The sequence below is a fragment of the Sus scrofa genome, chromosome X (genome assembly GCF_054392235.1).
Source record: "Sus scrofa isolate SSC_HxYL_T2T_F1_AM1 chromosome X, Sscrofa_HxYL_maternal_Yorkshire_Landrace_v2.0, whole genome shotgun sequence".
Lineage (NCBI taxonomy): Eukaryota > Metazoa > Chordata > Mammalia > Artiodactyla > Suidae > Sus > Sus scrofa.
This window is the reverse complement of record NC_139401.1, coordinates 94,540,673-94,564,262: the sequence shown is the minus strand read 5'-3', so window position 1 is coordinate 94,564,262 and position 23,590 is coordinate 94,540,673. Positions and strand designations below refer to the sequence as shown.

Sequence of the window (23,590 nt, the reverse complement as noted above, 5' to 3'; positions counted from 1 at the left end):
AGCTTAAGACAGTAAAAATCTGTCCTCTTCCAATTCCGGAGGTCAGAAGTCCAAAATGGGTCTTACTAAAATTAAGATGTCAGCTAGACTGTACCCTCTCTGGAGGGCCTAGGGGACAATGGGTTTCCTTGCTTATTCCAGCTTCTAGTGGCCAACTGCATTCCTAGGCTCATAGCCCCTTCTGGTTCATGGCTTGAGGCTTGTGGCTCCTACCTTCAAAGCCAGCACAGTAGCATCTTCCAATCTTTTTCTGACTACTACGTCGGCACCTGTTGTCACATGGCTTTCTCTGACTCTCCTGCCTCCCTCTTTCCCTTGAAAGAACTTTAAAAAAAAGTGGTAAAATATATATATATAACAAAATTCACCAAATTAACCCATTTCAGGTGTACAATTCAGTAGCAGTAGGTACAGTTACAATATTGTGCAACCATCACCACAATTTCCAGAACATTTTCATCATCCCAAAGAGAAACTGCACCCATTAAACAATAACTCCCCATTCTCTTCTTCTCCTGGTCCTTGGTAACCTCTATTATACTTCCCATCTCTATGAACTTACGTATTCTAGTTACCTCATTTAAGTTGAGCCATACAATGTTTGTCCTTTAGTGTCTGGATTATTTAACGTGGCATTATGTTTTCAAGATTCATCCGTGTTGTAGCATGTATCAGAATTTCATTCCTATTCAAGGCTGAATAATATTCCATTGTATGTGTGTATCACATTTAAAAAAAATTCATTCATCTCATCGATGGACGCTTGGGTAACTTCCACCTTTTGGCTAGCATGAACAATACTGCTATGAACATTGGTCTGCAAGTATTTGTTTGAGTCTCTGCTTTCAGTTCTTTGGGGCATACATCTATGGAAGTGCTAGATCATGTGGTAATTCTGTGTTTATGTTTTTGAGAAACCAACATACTGCTTTTCATGCAGGCTGCACCATTTTACCTTCCTACCAATAGTGCACAAGTGTTCTAGTTTCTGTATAACCTTGCTAACACTTGTTAACTTTCCTTTTTTTTTTGATAATAGCCTACCAGTAGGTGTGAAGTGTTTTCTCATTGAGGTTTTGATTTGCATTTCCCTACTGACCAGTGATGTTGAGCATCTTTTCATATGCTTATTGGCCATTTGTATATCTTTTTTGGAGAAATATGTATTCAGGTCCTTTGCCCAGTTTTGCATTGTGATTTTTTGGTTGTTGTTGTTCTTCTTGAGTTATAGAAATTCTATATATCCTAGATATCAATCCCTTATCAGATATATGATTTGCCAAAATCTTCTGCCATTCTGTGGATTGCCTTTTCACTCTTCCTAATAGTGTGCTTTGATTTGTAGAGTTTTTTAATTTTGAGGAAGTCTAATTTACCTGTTTTTTCTTTTGTTGCCTGTGCTTTTGATGTCATATCCAAGAAATCATTGCCAAGTCCAATGTCATGAAGGTTCCCCCCATGTTTTCTCCTAAGAGTTTAATAGTTTTAGTGGTATAAAGTAAGGGTGTGACTTAATTTTTATGTACATAGATGCCCACTTTTCCCTGCACCATTTTTCCCCCTTTTTTAGGGCTGCACCTACGGCGTATGGAAGTTCCCAGGCTAGTGGTCAAATAAGAGCTGCAGCTGCTGGCCCACGCCACAGCCACAGGCACACTAGATCTGAGCTGCATCTGTGACCTATACTGCAGCTCACGGCAATGCCAGATCCTTAACCTACTGAGCAGGGCCAGGGATCGAACCTACATCCTCATGGATCCTGGTTGGGTTAGTTACCATGGAGCCACATCAGGAACTCCTCCTGCACCATTTGTTGAAGAGACTTTTCTTTCCCTGTTGAATGGAATTGCCAGTGAAGCCCTTTAATTGAGTTAATATATTGAACCATTATATTGTACACCTGAAACTAATATTATATGTCAATTGTTTATCTTCATAAAACTCCAAAAACAAAAACAAAATGCATCAGTTGAATAGGATTCGGTTGCAAGATTAAGCTTTATTAAAGACCTTCATGGTCTTTAAAACTATCAAACTATCAACTTCTTCCTATTTATAAAAAACTAGCAGTTATTGAACTGTTACTGTGTGCCTAGCACTATTCAAAGGGTCTTGCATATTAATGAAATATCAAAGCCAATTTTATTCAGTCTAGTGTTGGAATTCCACTGCATGGTAGGCACCAAACTAATGGTACACAAAAAAAGGGTTTCACTGACAACCCCATCTATAGTAATCCCTGACCCAACATTTTCTATTGTGTTTATGTGTTTATTTTCTTCAAAGCACTCATCCCCATATAAAATTGCCCCGCTTACTGACTTGCCTGCTTATTGCCAGTTTTCTTGAATGAAAGCTTCAGGGATCCTGCCTGTTTTGTCCTCTGTGCTGTGTCCCCTGTGCTTCTTAGTTCAATGCCTCACATATAAATCTCTGAATAAATATTACTTACATGAAGAAACTGTCACCTGTTTGACATACAGGAGCAGACACATTTTTTTAAAGCTGAGTTTCAGGCGATGTTGACAAGGGCAGTAGATATCAGAAGATTCAAACCTTTGGAGTTCCCTGGTGGCTTAGCAGGTTAAGGATCCAGCATTGTCACTGCTGTGGCATGGGTTTAAAAAAAGGGAAAATTTTAAGAACACCTTGTTGCAAATCCATAGCAGTTTTTCAAACTTAGATAAATACCACCACCAACTGGAGAAATTGTTAAAAGTGGAGACATCTCTCATCCCATCTCCCTGTTTTGGATACAGACCTAAGATGGAGCAAGTTTTAACAAGGCCTCCTGGATGATTTTGATGAGGTGGTCCTTGGACCACACTTTGAAAACTTCTGACCAAACAGCTGACCTTTGGGTACCATTAATTTAATGTCTACCATGCAGAGTTCTGTGATTTCTGGGATGTTGTTAATGTAATTACTGGAAAGTGCACTGGCCCTTCCCTCCCACCTGTGAGCACAGATTGCTTTCCCACCTGGAACCATACTTAAATTCCACAATATTCCTGGGTGGTCGGGAGCACTGAGTACTATTACCCTGTTGTATAGAAGGCAATGGAGGGAAGGGTGGTGACTTACCTAAAGTGTCCCAGTGATGGGACCTGATCTCCTCACTTTTGCTCTAGGAACCTGTCTAGTAGACTCGACATCACATTTGGTTCTAATCTATCAGCTCTTGGCCCTGGGGCACTCAGAGTCCACACCCTTCTCTGATGTTCCACTAGAAGAGAGAGCAGCCAGGAGACTGTACATTTTGCAAAGAGTATGAAATGTCTTTAAATGGTTTGCTTACTATGATACCGATTCTGTTTGGAAAATTCGTATGTATTCAAAGCAGTTCCATCTGCTGTTGACCCCAAGTCTACATAATCTTTATTCAGCTATCTTCTCTCATCAGTATATCTTGGGAGGGGCTCCTCCCAGAGAGGGTGTTCAACCTCCATTGCGCAACCCCATTACAGCCTTCCCAGACCATCTTACACCCCGTGTGTCATTCTCTGTCTAGGATACTGAACACAGCTGTTCAGATCCTGCTCCCATGCCCCATCCTCTCTCAGTCACCTCCCCCTGCCATGCGCTGCCCTTCGCCCATGTGTCACCACCCCGTTGCCATCCTCTGCAGGTACCGGAATATGTGTTTCTACTTTCTTCTTTTACAACTATCAGGTCTGTTTTGTTTTGTTTTGTTTTGTTTTTCAGATAGAATTAAGAATCACGGAGTTCCCGTTGTGGCTCAGTGGTTATCGAATCCGACTAGGAACCATGAGGTTGCAGATTCGATCCCTGGCCTTGCTCAGTGGGTTAAGGATCAGGCATTGCCATGAGCTGTGGTGTAGGTCGCAGACATGCCTTGGATCCCACGTTGCTGTGGCTCCGGCATAGGCCGGCAGCTACAGCTCTGATTAGACCTCTAGCCTGGGAACCTCCATATGCCGCGGGAGCGGCCCTAGAAAAGGCAAAAAAAAAGACAAAAATTAAAAAAAAAATCATTCTACACTGAAGTTACCTTTTAAAGAAGAGTATTGCTTGTTTTTCCTGGCAGACCTTATTTTGTGAAGTTTGATGATGGTGGTATGTTGGTGCCACCTCGTGACAGAAGCCTGAACTGCAGCTTGAACATTGTGGAGTGGGAAGGTGGGAGGGAGGGACTGTGGCCCACACCCATTTGGCAGAGATTTCTGGAAGCCTGGGTGGAAGTTGGGTGGGTGGATTGCAAGGATACAGGGATATTGATGACCTCCAGACTCCTTCTATGTTGAAAAGAAAGCTCTATGTGAGTAGAGGTAAAATATTATTTTAATTTTTATTTTACTGGTCCATAAGTTAACTAAAATTAATGAACCTATAGAAAATAGTGATATATTCCCAATTTTATTTATTAATTTAGACTGTGGCAAAAGCAGCATTACAAATCAGTGGAGTCATGATGGAGGATTAAGAGGTGGTATTAAGATAGCTAGGTAACCATAAGGTTGAAAAGGTAAAAAGGATCTATTTCTCTATCTTATGGGGGGATAAATTCCAAATGGTTCTGAATTAAGTGTAAAGGAAACATCCATACACGTATTAGAAGTATAATGAATTGTAGGGAGTTCCCTTTGTGGCTCGGCGGTTAACGAACCCGACTAGGATCCATGAGGATGTGGGTTCCATCCCTGGCCTTGTTCGGTGGTTAAAGGATCTGGTGTTGCCATGAGCTGTGGTGTAGGTTGCAGATGAGGCTCGGATCCTATGTTGCTGTGGCTGTGGCATAGGCCTGTAACTGTAGCTCCAATTCTATCCCTAGCCTGGAAACTTCATATGCCGTGGGTGTGCCATCCCCCCCCCCCAAAAAAAAGACAAAAAAAGAAGTATAGTGAATTGTATAATCTGGAAGTATAAATCAGTGCATTAAGCACTGAGCATTAAGGAAAAAGGTTGACATATTTGACAACATAAGAATAACAATGACAACTCTGCATGGCAAAAACACACTAGCCATTTCAAGACACTGAGAAAAATATTTACAGCTGATGTCTTTTTTTTTAATGGCTGCACCTGCAGCCTATGGACATTCCCAGCCAGACCAGGAATTGAATCTTGGCAACCAACACCAGATCCTTTAATCCGCTGCACTGTACTGGCGTCTAACATGTGTCCCATTACTCCAGAGATGCTGCCGATCCATTGCACCACAGGGGAAATCCATCCTGTAGCTAACATCTTTAACAAAGCATTAATATTCCTTCAATACAAATGCTTATCAATATAGGGGCATGAAACAACAAAACCATATCAAAGTTAATATAAAAAATATATACATTGTCTTTAAACATATGAAAGAAGTCTCCAGCTTGCTTTATTAAAGAGAGACGCAATTAGGGAGTTCCTGTTGTGGCTCAGTGGGTTTAGAACCTGACTAGCATCCATGAGGATGGGGGTTTGATCCCTGGCTTTGCTCAGTGGGTTAAGGATCTGGCATTGACATAAGCTACAGCATAGGTTGCAGATGCAGCTCAGATCTGGCGTGGCTGTGGCATAGGCAGCAGCTGCAGTTCTGATTTGACCCTAGCCTGGGAACTTTCATATACTGCAGATGTGACCATAAAATGAAAAAAAGAGAGACGAAATTAGCACTACACTAGGATGCCATTTCTTAACTATTAGACTGGCAAAGACTCAGATGTTTGTCAACACACTCAGTTGGTAAGGACGTGGAAAAACATGTCCTTGCACACCCTTTTCACAGTGATGCAAAATGGTATGATCACTGTAATATAGGCTTAATAGTCTCTGCAAAGATAGGTCCTAAGCACTGGAACCTGTAAATATTACTTTATATGGAAAAGGGTGTCTGTAGATGCAATTAGGTTAAGAATCTTAAAATGAAGAGATTATTTTAGATTATCCAAATGGGCCCTAAAGGCAAACTCAAGTGTCTTTATAAGACAGGAGTAGAGGGAGAGTTGACACAAGGAGAGAAAACAGTGTGGCCAAGGATGTAGAAGCTGGCGTGATGGAGCCACAGCCAAGAATTGCTGGCCAGCAAAAGCTGGAGAACACAAGGAGACTCCCCTATAGTATCTGAAGGGAATTAAGTCTGTGAACACCTTGATTTTGGCCCACTGAAACTATATTTGGACTTCTAGCCTTCAGAACTATGAAAGAATATTTCTGTTGTTTAATGACACCAAGTTTGCGGTAATTTATTATAGTAGTCATAGGAAACTAATACATTCTTTATGGTGGGGAATTTCATAATATCTAGCAAATTTTTATATGCACTTACTCTTTGACTCACAAATCTTATTTCCAGGAATATCCTAAGGATATATTGGTGATGACACAAAAAGTTTTTAGATATAGATAGAATAATAAATATATAGGTATTCACTCTGGCATTCTTTGAATGGCAAAAGAATGGGAACAACCTAAATATTCTACCAATTGTGTGATGGATTAATAAAGTACCAAACAGCCACACAAAGGTATACACTAAGTAAGTTGTAAAGAATGATGAAAATTTCCACATAGGGCTGTGGAGGAATATCCAGAATATAATGTTAAGTGGAAAAGTCAATGTACATAAAGGTTTATATGGCACAGTGCTATTTACTTCTATTAAAAGTAGAAGGAAAGGACTTCTGTTTTGGAAACCAGAAGAAGTAGATACACTTCTCCCTGTTATTCCCATGAGGTACAGCTAAAATCTTTGGATATTATATTTAAAACAAATATAGGATTCTGAAAGGCGGAGAGAAAAAAAGGCAGATTTGCCTGGGACTTTGAGACCCAAGGAATGCACGCAGTGAATTCCTTTGGTTTTATTTTTGTCCTAGGCGGGGTGCTGGAAGAGCGGGTGACCCAAAAACGCAAACAGGAGAAGATAAGAAGAGCTCCAAGAAAAGCCTGCTGTCCCTAGACAAAGAACCAGAAGAGGGAGGACCTTCTAAGAAAGAAAGCCTTTGGACAACAACTGCCCTAATATCACAGAATGAAACACAGCTGCACCCTCACCACGGCAGCAAAGACTGAGCAGGAGGGAGTTCCCATTGTGGCTCAGGGGTAACAAACCCGACTAGTATCCATGAGGACTCGGGTTCGATCCCTGGCCTAGCTCAGTAGGTTAAAGTCCCAGCATTGCGGTGAGCCGTGGTGTAGGTCGCAGATGTGGCTTGGATCTGGCTTTGCTGTGGCTGTGGTATAGGTCGGCAGCTGCCACTCTGATTCGACCCCTAGCCTGGGAATCTCCATATGTCACAGGTGAGGCAATAAAAAGACACACACACACACACACACACACACACACACACACACACACACACACACACACACACACACACATTCCTGTCGTGGTTCAGTGGAAACAAACCTGACTATGAGGATGCAGGTTCGATCCCTGGCCTCACTCAGTGGGTTAAGGATCAGGCATTGCCGTGGGCTGTGGTGTAGGTCACAGATGAGGCTCGAATCTGGTGTTCTGTATCTGTGGTATAGGCCAGCAACTGTAGCTCTGATTTGACCCCTCACCTGGGGAACTCCGTGTGCCATAAAAAAACCAGAAGACTGAGTATGAAATGGGGGTTCCATGCTCACTTGATTGTAACCAAGTACCCCTCTCCACCCTTTGGGGTGGTATCAGAGAAGAACTCATGGGAAAGAGGGACTTATTCCCACCTGGAAGAAATGAGCACCACCCCACCCCCCTGAGCCCCCAATGATGTCAGTGGAGACCCTGCAGGGAGCCTGACTTCCACCCACTCCCAGTCATAATGAGGCTCCCTTCGCTTCCTCTCTGGTAGAACAGCCCCTCTCTGGGCTGGGGTCACCAGAAGCCAAGTGGGACAGTGGAACTTTTATGATGAGCCAATGACAAAGAGGCCTCCTCCCCTCCATGGTGTTAACAGAAGCCACAAGGAGAGCAGTAAGGAAGTGCCTTCCCACCCCTACCTGGGTGGTATCCGTGGAGGCCTGGTGGGGAGTGAAATCCTCCTGCCAAGCAGTAGTAACAAGGCATCATGTCCTTTCCACCCCCACGCCTACCCTGTCCCCCAGGTTAGAGGCTGAGTGGGGAACATGGACTTTTAATTTTTTGAGGGGGGCCACACCCTTGGCATGTGGAAGTTTCCAAGCTAGGGGTCAAATTGGAGCTGAAGCTGCCAGCCTACGTCACAGCCACAGCCACAGCAACATGAGATCTGAGCCATGTCTGTGATGTACACCACAGCTCAGGGCAATGCTGGATCCCTGACCCACTGAGTGAGGCCAGAGATCGAACCTGCATCCTCATGGATACTAATCGGATTCGTTTCTGCTGCACCGCAATGGGAACTCCCTTTTATCTTCTTTGCCATCTCTCTCTGTGGTTAGGAATGCATGCTTGGAGTCATTAACATCCATGAAGAGAGGACAGTAATACCTCACCAGCAAGTTTGTGGTGAGGACTAAATTCAGCCAAGAGCATGAAGAATCTATCCATTGGCCCTGTTTTCAAAAAAGCTTCGTAAATATTAGCTGTCTGTCCCTCACAGATCACGGAACTCATGTAGCTCCTTTACCTGCCCCAGCCCCCAACCTGGAAACAGGTCAGAATCACCTTGGGAAGCCTTTTCTAAACCCTCACCTGAAACTCTCTTGTTGGTAGAAATTGGATTTCTGGATCAAAGGCCATTCAAGTAATAACATGGAATAACATGGGCCTCAGAAAATGGATATTCTTATTTGGTACCAACAGTGTATGCCAGTGTCCATTGCCTCCTCCTTCCTCCAGTACCAGCTGTTACCATCCTATGTCTTTATTGTGAATCTGATTGCTCATTTCCCCAGACCTGCCCTATATGAAGGTTCGTTTCAGATGGCTGGGCTGAAGAGGGAAAGTGTTTTGTTTTCAGAGAAAGGGGGCATAGTACGGTGAGGGGCACACAGTTACACCAGTAAAGCATGGTAACTGCTGGATCTCCCCCACCCTGTGCAGCTTCTGAGGCCAGTGGCTGAGCTCATATCAAGTGTCTGAAGGAGGCAGGTTCTGAGGGTCTGTGTCCTGAGGTTCGGCTGGAGCTTCTACTCCAGATTCAAGGGCAGTGGTCCTGAGGAGACCCCAACACTTCACATCTTTTGTGGGATCTGACTCCTGGCTCAAGTGAGTTCACAGATCTGAACAAAAGCATGCTGTGGAATAGCTCCTGTGAAGTTCACAAACGAGCCTAAAAGTAGGGGAGCTACTTTGATCTCATCATGGGAGAAGAGGTTTAGCAGGTGGAATGTCATTCCAAAGCTCCATGCTTTGTAGTAGCCCTGAGGCCCATCTGACAGAAGCTTTTTTTTTTTTTGGCTGAAAAGCAATGGATTGTCCAGTTGTGGAAGGAACTTACTTACTAAAGACCAGTTATGCTCTTTAATGTACATTTGCAATAAATATACCTAAATTGTTTTCACTGTACAAATAATAATCACCGATTTCGATGTATCTTTCAGATGAGTGTGGAAATACGCAGTTGTTAGCTCTTCTAGCACTTTGAGATTGTGATATAGATTGTTTTCTGTTGACCACCGTTTTTTCCCCCTTAAATAATGAAATTTTTTAAAGAGGCAGAAAATTTCCAAGTGTTAGTTTAAAATGTCAGTTACTGGAGCTCAATATTATTTTTTATTTTTTGGCTGCCCCACGGCATATGGAGTTCCCGGGCCAGGGATCAGATACAAGCCGCAGTTGCAACCTAAGCTGCAGCTGCAGCAACACTGGATCCTTAACCCACTGTGCCAGGCCGGAGATCGAACCTGTGTCTCAGCACTCCCAAGATGCCACTGATCCTGTTGCACCACAGCAGGAACTCCTAAAACGTATATTTTAATAAAGAATTATTACCCTAGAGTTTGCCCTATTATAATGATAATCAGCCTCGTTCCCTAAAAAAACCAGTTGCTCTTAAATATGATGATTTTCCTAGGATGTAATTTTTTTCCCATCTTTTTAGGTCTGTACCCACAGCATATGGAAGTTCCCGGGTTAGGGGTCAAATAGGAGCTGTAGCTGCCAGCCTACACCACAGCCACACCAATGCCAGATCCAAGCTGTGTCTGCCACCTACACCGCAGCTCACGGCATCGCCGGATGCTTAACCCACTGAGCAAGGCCAGGGATAGAATCCAAGTCCTCATGCGTCCTAGTTGGGTTTGTTACTGCTGAGCTATAATGGGAACTCCTAGGATGTAATATTTTTATTTCTGTATTTCAGATGAAAATAGATATCAGCTTTGCCTAAATATTTGGATATGTTTCATTGTGAATAATTATTTTTATTTTGGTTATATGTAGTATGGACCAATTTGGTAATACATAGTGTGTACCTGTTAATACTATAAGATCATAGGAGTTCCCTTCGTGGCTCAGCAGTTAATGAACCCAACTAGGATCCATGAGGATGTGGTTTCAATCCCTGGCCTTGCTCAGTGGGTTAGGGATCCAGCATTGCCGTGAGCTGTGGTGTAGGTCACAGACGAAGCTTGGATCCTGCGTTGCTGTGGCTCTGGCATAGGCTGGTGACTACAGCTCCGATTTGACCCCTAGCCTGGGAATTTCCATATGCCCGTGGGTGCGGCCCTTAAAAAAAAAAAAAAGCAAAAAAAAAAAAATACTACAAGAGTGTAATTTTGGGAGTCTTTCAACTGATTAATTGCACAGAGAATTATGAATATATATATATCTTTCAAATACTTTATAGAGGCATGATTAACATACAATATGCTATGCATATTTAAAGTATATGCTTTAATGTTTTGACATATCTATGCACCTCTGAATCCAATACTACAGTCCAGATAATGAACATATCCATCAACTCAAAAAACTTCCTAGTGCTCCTTTGTAATCTGCCCATCTAACTCTCTCCTGACTCTCTCTCCACATCACTCTACTCCTTTCCAGATAACTAATGATCTTCCATCACTATAGGTTGGTTTCCTTATCCCATAATTTTAATATGAATGGAATCATATGATGTGTATTTTTTGGTCTTTTTTCCTTCAACTTAATTATTTCTAGATTTATCCATTGGTTATATTTACAAATAGCTCCTTTTTAATGTTGACTAATATTCTATTATGTGGATATGTCGCAATTTGTTTTATCATTTATCTGTTAATGGATATTTGGATGGTTTTCAATTTCGGGCTCTTGTAAATAAAGCTACTATGAACATTTGTTTATGAGACTTTGCATAGACATAGACTTTATTTTTTTAATTGAAGTATAGTTGATTTACAATGTTAATTTCTGCTACACAGCAAAGTGATTCAGTTATATATACACATTCTTTTTAAAAAAATATTCTTTTCCATTATGATTTTTCTCAGGATATTGAATATAGTTCCCTGTGCTATACCTTTTTGTTTATCCCTTCCATAAGTAATAGTCTCTATCTAGTACCACCAAACTCCCAGTGCATCCCTCTCTCTCTCACTCCCCTTTGGCAATCACAAGTCTGTTCTCTATGTCTGTGAGTCTGTTTCTGTTTCATTGATAGGCTCATTTGTGTGATATTTTAGATTCCACATGTAAGTGATATCATATGGTGTTTGTCTTTCTCTTTCTGACTTACTTCATTTAGTATGGGAGTCTCTACTTCCATCCATGTTACTGTAAATGGCATTATTTCATTCTTCTCTAAGGCTGAATAGAATTCTACTGTGTGTGTATGTGTATATACTGCGCCAGTCACCTCAGATATATATATATTCTTTATTCATTCATATGTGGATGGGCTAGACTTTCTTATTCTAGAATAAATACATAGGGGTTCTGTGGCTGGATCATGTGATAAATGTGAGATTAACATTATATGAAACTGCTAAACTGTTTTCCAAAGTGCTTGTACCAGGGCAGGATCAAGATGGTGGAGGAGTAAGGCATGGCACTCACTTTCTCACAAACACAATAACAAAACCCCATCTAGGAGTTCCACTCGTGGCTCAGTGGTTAACGAATCCAACTAGGAACCATGAGGTTGTGGTTTGATCCCTGGCCTTGCTCAGTGGGTTAAGGAACCGGCATTGCTGTGAGCTGTGGTGAAGGTCGAAGACATGGGCTCAGATCCTGCATTGCTGTGGCTCTGGCGTAGGCTGGTGGCTACAGCTCCGATTAGATCCCTAGTCTGGGAACCTGCATATGCCGCAGGTGTGCCCTAGGAAAGACAAAAAGACAAAACAAAAACAAAAACAGAACCCTTCTACATGTAGAACAATTTGCACAGGACATCTACTGAATGCTGGCCGAAGACCTTAAACTCAAAAAAGGGCAAGAAACCCTCCATATAACTGGGCAGAACAAAAGGAAAAAAAAGAGAGAGAGAGGGAGAAAGGAATCAGGATGGGACTAGCATTCCTGAGAGGGAACTGTGAAAAAGGAAAGGAACCCACACCCTGGGAAGCCACCTAACTGATGGGGAGATCAGCTGCAACAGAGGGACCTCAAAGTCTCAGAGTGGAGTGCCACAGCCAAGGGAACCCAGGAGGAGGTCTGGGCCCGCAGGAGAAACAAGTTTCCATAGTTGGGAGGGCAAGAGTAGGAGGGGCAGACCAGCATAGGAATATCTTTCTCTGCACGTGCTCGGGTTCTCGGAGGGCAGGGCTACAGGCAGTGAGGTGCCTCTTGTACAGGCTACAGGTGGTGCTTTCTGCTCAGGCTAAACATGATAGGGTGATTCTTGTGTGGTCTACAGGTGGTGGGCATAAACCACCACAGTCATCTCAGACTCCAGAGGTGGGCATGGCCTTCCACCACTAGGGGTCCATGAGCAGGCACCACCTGCTGCCCCAGTCACCTCAGAGGTCAGCACAGAGGAGGACACTGCAACCAAACACCACCCATTGTTGCTCTCATTCCCCTGAGAAGGCATACACCCTGCTGCTGCCACTGCCAAATGTTCCAGGCACTGCCTATATCTGCCTCAGGGTCACTGCCACTCCCCAGGGCCCTGCAACTAGGAGCAGCCTATGTTACCTTCCTGTGGGTCCTTGTTACTCTCAAGGGCTGAGCAAGCAGGCACTGGCTACCTGCCCTGCCCATTGCCTGCATCTCCCTGGAAGCACGCACTGTACCCTATCAAGAGGATAACAGCCTGCACACACTGAAGAAAGAGATAGCAAACATCCAAACCAAAAGCAGCCCTCATGCCAAAAATAGATAGCTCTCACAAAATACTCAGAATGAATATGTAGAGGAATGAATTATTGACATGGAAGATAGAATAATGGAAATCACCCAATCAGGACAGACAGAAAACCAAATGAAAAAACATGAAAGCAATATAAGAGATCTATGGGATAATATAAAGCAGGCCAATCTATGCATAATTGGGATTCCAGAAAGAGAAGAAAAAGAAAAGGGGATTGAAAATATGTTTGAAGGGAATTCCCATTGTAGCTCAGTGGAAATGAGTCTGGCTAGTAACCATAAGGACACGGGGTCGATCCCTGGCCTCATTCAGTGGGTTAAGGATCAGGTGTTGCCATAGCTGTGGTGTAGGTCACAGATGTGGCTCGGATATGGAGTTGCTGTGGCATAGGCCAGCAGCTACAGCTCTGATTGGAACCCTAGCCTGGGAACCTCCATATGTGGGTGTGGCCCTAAAAAAAAGACAAACAAAAAAAAATATATGAAGAATTTATGACTGAAAACTGCCCAAATCTAAAGGAAACAGATATCGAGATATGGGAAGCACAGAGGGCCCCAAACAAGTTGAACCCAATCAGGCCCACACCAAGACATATGATAATAAAGATGGCAAAAGTTAAAGAGAGGATTCTAAAGGCAGCAAAAGAAAAACAAGAGTTAATTACAAGGGAACCCCCATAAGGCTATCAGCTGATTTCTCTACAGAAGCACTACAGGTCAGAAGAGTGGTAAGATATATTCAAAATACTGAAAGGGAAAAAATTGTTCTACCCAGCAAGAATATAATTTAAAATAGAAGGAGAAATACAGACTTTCTACAAAAAACAAAAACTAAAAGAGTACAGCAATACTAAACCCATTCTAAAAGAAATACTGAGAGGGCTCCTCTAGATAATAAAGAAGTAAGAAGAAATAGAATAGAGGAAATCACAGTTGGAAAGTAATCACTTAAATAGGCCAGTCTACAGATCTAAAAGGGAAAAAAATACTATTGTAAAAGCAACAATAAGCACGAGAAACTGCGAAAGGATAAACATGATGTTAAAAAAGGACATCAAGGAGTTCCCATTGTGCCTCAGTGACTAACAAATTTGACTAGCATCCATGAGGACGCAGGTTTGATCCCTGACCTTGCTCAGTGGGTTAATGACATGGCGTTGCTGTAAGCTGTGGGGTAGGTCCCAGATGTGGCTTGGATCCCACACTGCTATGGCTGTGGTGTAGGCCAGAAGCTAAAGCTCTGATTCAACCCCTAGCCTGAGAACCTCCATATGCCTTGGGTGAGGCCCTAAAAAGGCCACAAAAAAAAAAGACATCAAAATCATAAATATGGGGAAGGAAAGTAAGAATATCTAAACTCTTTTTTTAAAGAATGTGTTTGAGTCTATATGACTATCAGGCTAAAATAAGAAGATATAGAAAGGGATTAACATGCTTGGAAAACAGGGCAACCACAAATCAAAATCAAACAATATATTCACAAAAATAGAAGAGGACATAAGCATAAAATAAAAGGAAATCATCCAACCAAAAAAAAAAAAAAAAAAGAAAGGAACAAAGAAGAAACATAGAATCAACTGGAAAACAAGGTTTAAAATGGCAATAAATATATACTTGTCAATAATTACCTTAAGGAGTTCCCCTCATGGCTCAGTGGTTAACGAATCTGACTAGGAACCATGAGGTTGTGGGTTCAATCCCTGGCCTTGCTCAGTGGGTTAAGGATCCAGCGTTGCTGTGAGCTGTGGTGTAGACCAGTAGCTACAGCTCCGATTAGATCCCTAGCCTGGGAACCTCCATATGCCATGGGTGTGGCCCTAAAAAAACAAATAATAATAATAACTTTAAATGTCAACGGACTGAATGCTCCAATCAAAAGACATAAGAGTGGCAGACTGGATAGAAAAAAATAAGACCCTACAATATGCTGTCTGAAAGAAACTCACCTTAGGGCCAAGGACACTTATAAATTGAAAGTGAGGAGATGGACAAAGATATTTCATGCCAGTGGACAAGACAGGAAAGCAAGAGTTGCAATACTCATATCAGACAAAATAGACTTTAAAAGGAAGCATAAAGAAAGACAAAGAAGGACACTATTTAATGATAAAGGGATCCATTCAAGAAAAGGATATTACAATCATCAACATATATGCCCCTAATATAGGAGCACCCAAATACATACAACAAATACTAACAGACATAAAAAGAGAAATTGATGGGAATACAATAATAGTAGGAGAATTTAACACCCCACTCACATCAATGCACAGATGCTCTAAACAGAAAATCAGTAAGGCAGCAGAGATCCTAAATGACACAATAGAAAAGTTAGACTTAATTGACATTTTCAGGACATTACATCCAAAATGATCAGAATATACATTCTTTTCAAGTGAACATGGAACATTCTCAAGGATTGACCACATATTGGGGCACAAAACTAACCTCAACAAATTTAAGAGTATACAAATTATTTCAAGTATCTTCTCTGACCACAATGGCACAGAACTAGAAATCAACCACAGGAAAATAAGAGAAAAACTGACTACATGGAAACTAAACAACATGTTACTGAAAAAACAATGAGTCAACAGTGGAAATCAGAAGGAAATTTAAAAATTCCTCAAGACTTGGGAGTTCCCATTGTGGCTCAGCAGTTAACGAACCCGACTAGGACTGATGAGGACATGGGTACAATCCCTAGCCTAACTCAGTGGATTAAGGATTTGGTGTTGCCATGAGCTGTGGTGTAGGTCACAGATGTGGCTCGGATCTGGCATTGTTGTGGTTGTGGCGTAGGTTGATTGGACTCCTAGCCTGGGAACCTCCATATGCTGCCAGTGTGGCCCTAAAAACAAACAAACAAAAAATCTCGAGACAAATGATAATGAAAACAAAACCATTCAAAATCTATGGGATGCTGCAAAAGCAGTTCTTAGAGAGAAGTTTGTAGTGATACAGGCCTTCCTCAAAAAAGAAAAATCTCAAATCAACAACTTAACCTACCACTGAAAAGAATTAGAAAAAGAAGAACAAATAAAACCTAAAGTCAGCAGAAGGAAGGAAATCATAGAGATTGGAGAGGAAATCAGTAAAATAGAGATTCTCGGAGTTCCCATTGTGGCTCAGCAGTGACGAACCCAACTAGCATCCATGAGGATGTGGGTTTGATACCTGGCCTCACTCAGTGGGTTAAGGGTCCAGCATTGCCTTGAGCTGTAGTGTAGGTTGCAGATGTGGCTCAGATCTAGTGTTGCTGCATCCCTAAAATAGCAAAATAAATAAAAAAAATAAAAATAGAGATTCAAAAAACAATAGAAATAATAAATAAAACCAAGAGCTGGTTCTTTGAAAAGGTAAACAAACCTCTTGCCAGACTCACCAAGAAGAGGAGAGAAAGAATTCAAATCAAATAAGTGAAAAAGGAGAAATCTCAATGGATATTGTAGAAATAAAAAAAAAAACCATAATACTGTGAACACTTATAAGCCAACAAATTTGACAACCTAGAAGAAATGGACAACTTTCTAGAGACATACAGCCTGCCAAAACTGAATCAAGAATAAATCAGTTGAACAGACCAATCACTAGAAATGAAATTGAATATGTAATAAAAACACTTCTGACAAACAAAAGTCCAGAACCAGATGGCTTCACAGGCGAATTCTACCAAACATACAAAGAAGAACATACACACATCCTTCTTAAACTTCTCCTAAAGGTTGAAGAAGAAGAAATAATCCCAAAGATATTCTATGAAGCCACCATCACCCTAATACCAAAGCCAGACAAAGATCCTATCAAAAAAAGATAATTACAGGCCAAAATCTTTGATGAATATAGACACAAAAATTATCAACAAAATTTCAGCGAACCAAATCCAGCAACATATAAAAAAGATCATACACCACAACCAAGTGGGATTCATCCCAAGTTCACAAGGATGGTTCAACATGCACAAATCCATCAATGTCATGCACCACATTAACGAAAGAAAATCAGAAACCACATGATCATCTCGATAGATGCAGAAGAAGCATTTGACAAAATCCAACATCCAGTCATGATCAAAACTTTTACCAAAGTGGGTATAGATGGAACATACATTAACATAATAGCCATTTATGACAAAGCCACATCCAATATAATACTCAACAGAGAAAAGCTGAAACAAGACAAAATCTGGAACTAAAATCTGGAACGAGACAAGGATGCTCACTCTTACCACTTTTATTCAACATAGTGTTGTAAGTCCAGCTACAGCAGTCAGACAAACAAAAGAAATAAAATCTTTCCAAATTGGAAGTGAAGAGGTAAAATTGTCACTCTTTGCAGAAGACATGATACTATGCATAGAAAGCCCTAAGGACTTCACATAAAAACTACTTGAACTGATCAATGAATTCAGCAAAGTAGCAGGATATAAGATTAACATTCAGAAATCATTTCTGTATACTAACCATGAAATATTAGAGAAGGAATATAAAAATACAATACCTTTTAAAATTGCACCCCACAAAATTAAATACCTAGGAATAAACATGACCAGGGATGTGAAAGATTTATATGCTGAGAACTATAAAACATTAATCAAGGAAATTAAAGAGGATTCAAAGAAATGGAAAGATATTCCATGCTCCTGAATTGGAAGAATTAATACTGTTAAAATGGCCAGACTATCCAAAGCAATCTACAGATTCAATGCAATCCCTATCAAATTACCCATGACATTTTTCAAAGAACTAGAACAAACAATCCAAAAGTTTATTGAAAGACCCTGAAAGACCCAGAATTATCAAAGCAATCCTGAAGTACAAAAACCAAACAGGAGAAATAACTCTCCCAGACCTCAGACAGTATTACAAAGCTACAGTAATCAAGACAGTGTAGTACTGGTACAAAAACAGACATACAGATCAATGGAACAGAATAGAGAACCCAGAAATAAACCCAGACATCTATGGTCAATCTTCAACAAAGGAGGAAAGAATGAAAAATGGGGAAAAGAGAGTCTCTTCAGCAAGTGGTGCTGGGAAAACTGAACAGCTGCATGTAAATCAATGAAACTAGAATACACCCTCACACCATGCACAAAAATAAACTCACAATGGCTTAAAGACTTAAGACAAGACAAATGAAACTCCTAGAAGAGAACTTAGGTAAAACATTCTCTGACATCAGCTGTACAAACGTCTTAGGTCAGTCTCCCGAAGCAATAGAAATAAAACAAAAGTAAACCAATGGGACCTAATCAAACTTACAAGCTTTTCCACAGCAAAGGAAACCATTAAAAAAAAAAACCCAAAAGACAACCTACAGAATGGGAGAATATATTTTCAATTGATGCAATCAATAAGGACTTAATCTCCAGAATATACAGACAATTCATACAACTCAACTGCAGAAAAAAAAATTGAAAAATGGGCAGAAGACCTGAATAGATATTTCTCCAAAGAAGACATACAGATGGCTAACAGGAACATGAAAAAAAAATGTTTAACATCATTAATTATTGGAGAAATGCAAATCAAAACTACAATGAGGTACCACTTCACACTAGTCAGAATGGCCATCATTAGCAAGTCTACAAATAACAAATGCTGGAGAGGGTGTAGAGAAAAGGGAACCCTCCTACACTGTTGGAGGGTATGTAAATTGATACAACCACTATAAAAACCAGTATGGAGGTATCTCAGAAAACTAAATATAGAACTGCCATATGATCTAGCAATCCCACTCCTGGGCATATATCCAGACAAAACTTTCACTGAAAAAGATACATGCACTCATATGTTCATTGCAGCACTATTCATAATAGCCAAGACGTGGAAACAACCTAAATGTCCATCGACAAATGAATGGATTAAGAAGATGTGAAATATATACACAACAGAATACTACTCAGCCATAAAAAAGAACAAAACTGCCATTTGCAGCCACATGAATGGAACTAGTGACTCATACTAAGTGAAGTAAGTCAGAAAGAGAAAGACAAATACCATATGATATCACTTATATTTTGGAATCAAACCTACCTACAGAAAAAAACAAACTCATGGACATGGAGAACAGACTTGTGGTTTCTGAGGGGGAGGGGGAGGGAATGGGATGGACTGGGAATTTGGTATTAGCAGATGCAAACTATTGCCTTTGGAATGGATAAGCAATGAGATCCTGCTGTATAGCACAGGGAGCTATATTGAATCACTTGTGATGGAACATGGTGGAGGATAACATGAGAAAGTGTATATATATGTATAACTGGGTCACTTTGATGTACAGCAGAAATTGACAGAACATTGTAAATCAACTATAATGGAAAAAAACCTTAAAAAACAACAAAAAAAGTGCTTGTACCATTTTTCATTACCACAGGAGTTCCATGCTCCACAGCCTTTCTAAGTCTTAGGATGGTCAGTCTTTTTGATTTTGGCCTTTCTCAGAGAGGTGTAGTGGTATCTCAGAGTTTTCATTTACATTTCTCTAATGACTTTGAACATTGAACATTTGAGAAAAGATGACTAGCATCTTTTTGTGTGCTTATTTGACATTGTATATCTACTTTGGCGGAGTGTCTCTTCAAATATTTATTCTATGTATATGAGTCTCTAAGGTAAAGGTCTTTCTTTACCTCTGTGAAATTTTCTATATTCTTTTTTTTTTTTTAAGGCCACGCCTGCGGCCTAGTTTCCAGGCTAGGGGACGAATCGGAGCTACAGCTGCTGGCCTATGCCACAGGTGCAGCAACTCCAGATTTGATCCGCATCTGTGACCCACACCACAGCTCACTGCACTGCTGGATCCTTAACCCACTGAGCAAAGCCAGGGTGGAACCTGCAACCTCATGGATGCTAGTCAGATTCGTTTCCGCTGAGCCACAATGAGAACTCCTGTCTAGAAGTTTTATGTTTTATATTTATGTCTATGATCTGTTTTGAGTTGAAACAACCTGAACGTCCATCGACAGATGAATGGATTAAGATGTGGTACATATACACAATGGAATACTACTCAGCCATAAAAAAGAATAAAATAATGCCATTTGCAGCAACATGGATGCAACTAGAGATTCCAATACTAAGTGAAGTCAGTCAGAAAGAGAAAGACAAATACCATATGATATCACTTATATCTGGAATCTAAAATATGGCACAGATGAACCTATCTATGGTACAGAAACAGACTCACACACATGGAGAACAGACTTGTGTTTGCCAAGGGGGAGGGTAAGAGAGTGGGATGGACTGGGAGTTTGGGATTAGTAGATACAAAATATTACATTTAGAATGGATAAGTAATGAGGTCCTGTTGTATAGCAGAGGGAACTATATCTAATCACTTGTGATAGAACATGATGGAAGATAATATGAGAAAAAGAATGTGTGTGTGTATGTGGGGGGGGGCTGGGTCACTTTGCTGTACAGCAGAAATTGACAGAACATTGTAAATCAACTGTAATAAAAAATTGTAAAAAGAATCTGTTGAATTGCTGTATTTTTCTTTTTTACTTCCTAGCTATTCCACCACAATGAATTCTTGAGATCTTGAGTGGGGAGAGAAGAAGAGATCATGTGTGTACTTAGGTATATATATATATATGTTTGTATGCGTGTATTGGTGAAGCTGTGAGGAATATTTAATGTGAGGCATGCTTAGGGTTAATTACTATATGTTATGTCAGTCCTGCTCAATTTCTAGCACATATTAGGAAACAAATCAGGATGGTGGCAGTTTGCTTTCCCCTAGCTTTTCTTGGCCAGCATGGTTACCATGGTGACTCCATGACTACTGCGGGATTTGGTGCAGACTGAGCATCCATTCAGGAATCTTACCTAAATCACTTGTTACTATGGTATTGTCAAGTGTTGCTTTTCCAATTCTGTTGATCCTTCTAGATTTATTAGTTGAATTTTGACTGCATTCCAGACCTTTCCATGGTGACTGATGTTAGGCCAGGGCCATATCTATTTGGGTGAAGACTATGCTTCATAAACATTTTTCCATATAGAGAAGGTATTTATCTAAGAAAAATGAAAAGGTAATAACTATAAAAACAAAAAAGTAATAACTTGAAGTTCTTTTGTGCCACAGTGGGTTAAGGATTCAGCGATATCACTGCAGTGGCTCTAGTTGCTGCTGTGGCATGGGTTCGATCCTTGTCCGGGAACTTGCACATGCCATGGGTGCAGCCCCCCCCAAAAAAAGTAATAATTATTACAGTTATTATGCACTAGAAAACTTGACTCTTAAAATAATTATTTGGGAGTTCCTGTCGTGGCTCAGTGGTTAATGAACTGACTAGTATTCATGGGGATGTGGGTTAAATCCCTGGCCTCATTCAGTGAGTTAAGGATCCAGCATTGCTGTGAGCTGTAGTATAGGCTTGGATCCTGAGTTGCTGTACCTATGGTATAGGCTGGCAGCAACAGCTCCAATTTGACGCCTAGCCTGGGAACTCCTATATGCCATGGGTGCAGCCCTAAAAAGACAAAAAGACAAAAAAATAATTATTTGAACTCTTATGGTGAATTCTTTTCTTTTTATTATCTCAGAGTGCTTTTCACATGGCAATCTCATTGCTCTGTGTCTGGGGCCTCCCTGGTTGGGTGTCAGGGATGGTCCGATCCCCTTAATAGGTGAGATGAAAGGAAATGTGGTGACTTATCCAAGGTCACCTAGAGTTAGGGGGTTAGGTCTGGCCCTTGGGTGTCTCCTGTGTCCCACCCAGTTTTCTGCCCATTAGACATGGTGCTAGCCTTGTTCCTGTGTGTAGTGAGTCAGTTTCCAAAGGCTAGGAGGATACATTCTCTGAGGTTAACCTGCAGGAAAGACAAAAAGACACTAAGTAATTTCAAAGACAAGGAAATGGGGTGTTGATTTTCTTCTCCTTCCCCAAACTCAAGTGGGATATTCTAAGAAAAATTCCTGAAATCATACAACATATACTCTTTCGTGTCTGGCTCTTTTCAATTAATATAACATATGTGTGATTTACATTATTATTGCTTGTAGTTATAGATCATTCTCATCAGTGTACAATATTATATTGTGTGGATATTTCACAGGGTCTGTATTTGTAATGGGGATTTGGGCATTTTCCAGTTTTTTATTATAAATAATGCTGGAGTTTCTGCTGTGGTGCAATGGGTTAAGAATCCTACTGCAGCATCTCGGGTCACTGCTGAGGCATGGGTTCAATTCCCTGCCAACACAGTGGGTTAAAGGATCTGGCATTGCTGCAGCTGTGGTGTAGGTTGCAGCTGTGGCTCAGATTCAATCCCTGACCCAGGAACTTCCACATGGCATGGATGTGGCCATTAAAAAAAAATGTTGCTGGAATTCCCATCATGGCTCAGAGGAAACAAATCTGATTGGTATCCATGAGGATGCAGGTTTGATCCCTGGCCTTGCTCAGTGGGTTAAGGATCAGGCATTGTTGTGAGCTGTGGTGTAGGTGGCAGACACGACTCAGATCCCGCATTGCTGTGGCTATGACACAGGCCGGCAGCTACAGCTCCGATTTGACCTCTAGCCTGGCAACCTCCATATGCAGTGGGCGTGGCCCTAAAAAGACAAAATTAAAAAATGTTTCTATGAGTGATCTTGTGCATAGCTTTTGGGTGGACATTTATTTTACTTTCTCTTGGGCACGGACCTAAAAGAGGTATTTCTGCATCATAGGGTTTGTGTATGTTGAGCTCAGTAGGAATTGCTGAGTTTTCAAAGTGGTTTTTTTCTGGCTATATTCCCTATCCTCACCAACACTTGATATTTTCCACCTTTCTCATATTTATTGTTCAGGTAAGCATGCTTTAGTATCTCATCGTGGTTTTAATTGTAATTTCTCTGAAGTCTTTAGTGTCATGTATGTAACAAAGGCCTTTTTTTTTTTTAAACCTTCCAACTATTTGCTTAAGAAATTGCATCTTTTGTCCTGTGGAGTTTGCATTCCTGAATCTGTTGATTTTATCCTTATTGTGTTGTTTACGTTCTTCTGCCTTCCTCCTCTATTTCTGTAAAAGAGGTGATTAGATTTAGATGCTTGATCCAGTTCAGATTTTTTGGCAAAAATGCTTCAGATGAGGTGCTGTGCTTCTTACAGCTTTACCCCCAGGAGGCTCATTCTGTATAGCTGTCTCTTCTGATACTAAATTGATTGCTGGGTTCAGGTGTTGTCAGCCTGATCTATCCATTATAAAATGTCCTGTCTGCTTTTTACCTCATGCTTTTTTGCAGCATCCCAAGATAGTTGCTTATCCCTTAAGGGGGGTGTGGGGCTCAGGCAGAAGCTCAGGTGTTGCCCTTGCGGCAGGTGCTCTGGAGGGAAGGAAAGTGATATATAAGGAAATGCTTTAAGAAATTGCACTTTATATTTCATCTCCTTTAATTCCAACAGCTATTCAAGTTACCCACCATTTTGACTATTATTCA

General features: G+C 40.9%; 2 long non-coding RNA genes across 4 annotated transcripts in view; one reads left to right on the top strand and one right to left on the bottom strand.

Moving 5' to 3' along the window:
* The window catches only part of LOC106508237 (uncharacterized), a 39,294-nt gene extending 28,099 nt beyond the window's left edge, over positions 1-11,195 (top strand). The window contains exons 3-4 of one of the 3 annotated variants that reach the window (XR_014834820.1): positions 6,825-9,935; positions 10,553-11,195. This is a non-coding gene — a long non-coding RNA (uncharacterized LOC106508237). Of the gene's footprint in view, positions 1-6,824; positions 10,059-10,463 lie in introns of all 3 variants that reach the window. The other 2 variants (XR_014834821.1, XR_014834819.1) reach the window with 2 other exon arrangements.
* The window catches only part of LOC102158821 (uncharacterized), a 106,316-nt gene that overhangs the window by 10,205 nt on the left and 72,521 nt on the right, over positions 1-23,590 (bottom strand). The gene's annotated exons all lie outside the window — the stretch shown is intronic.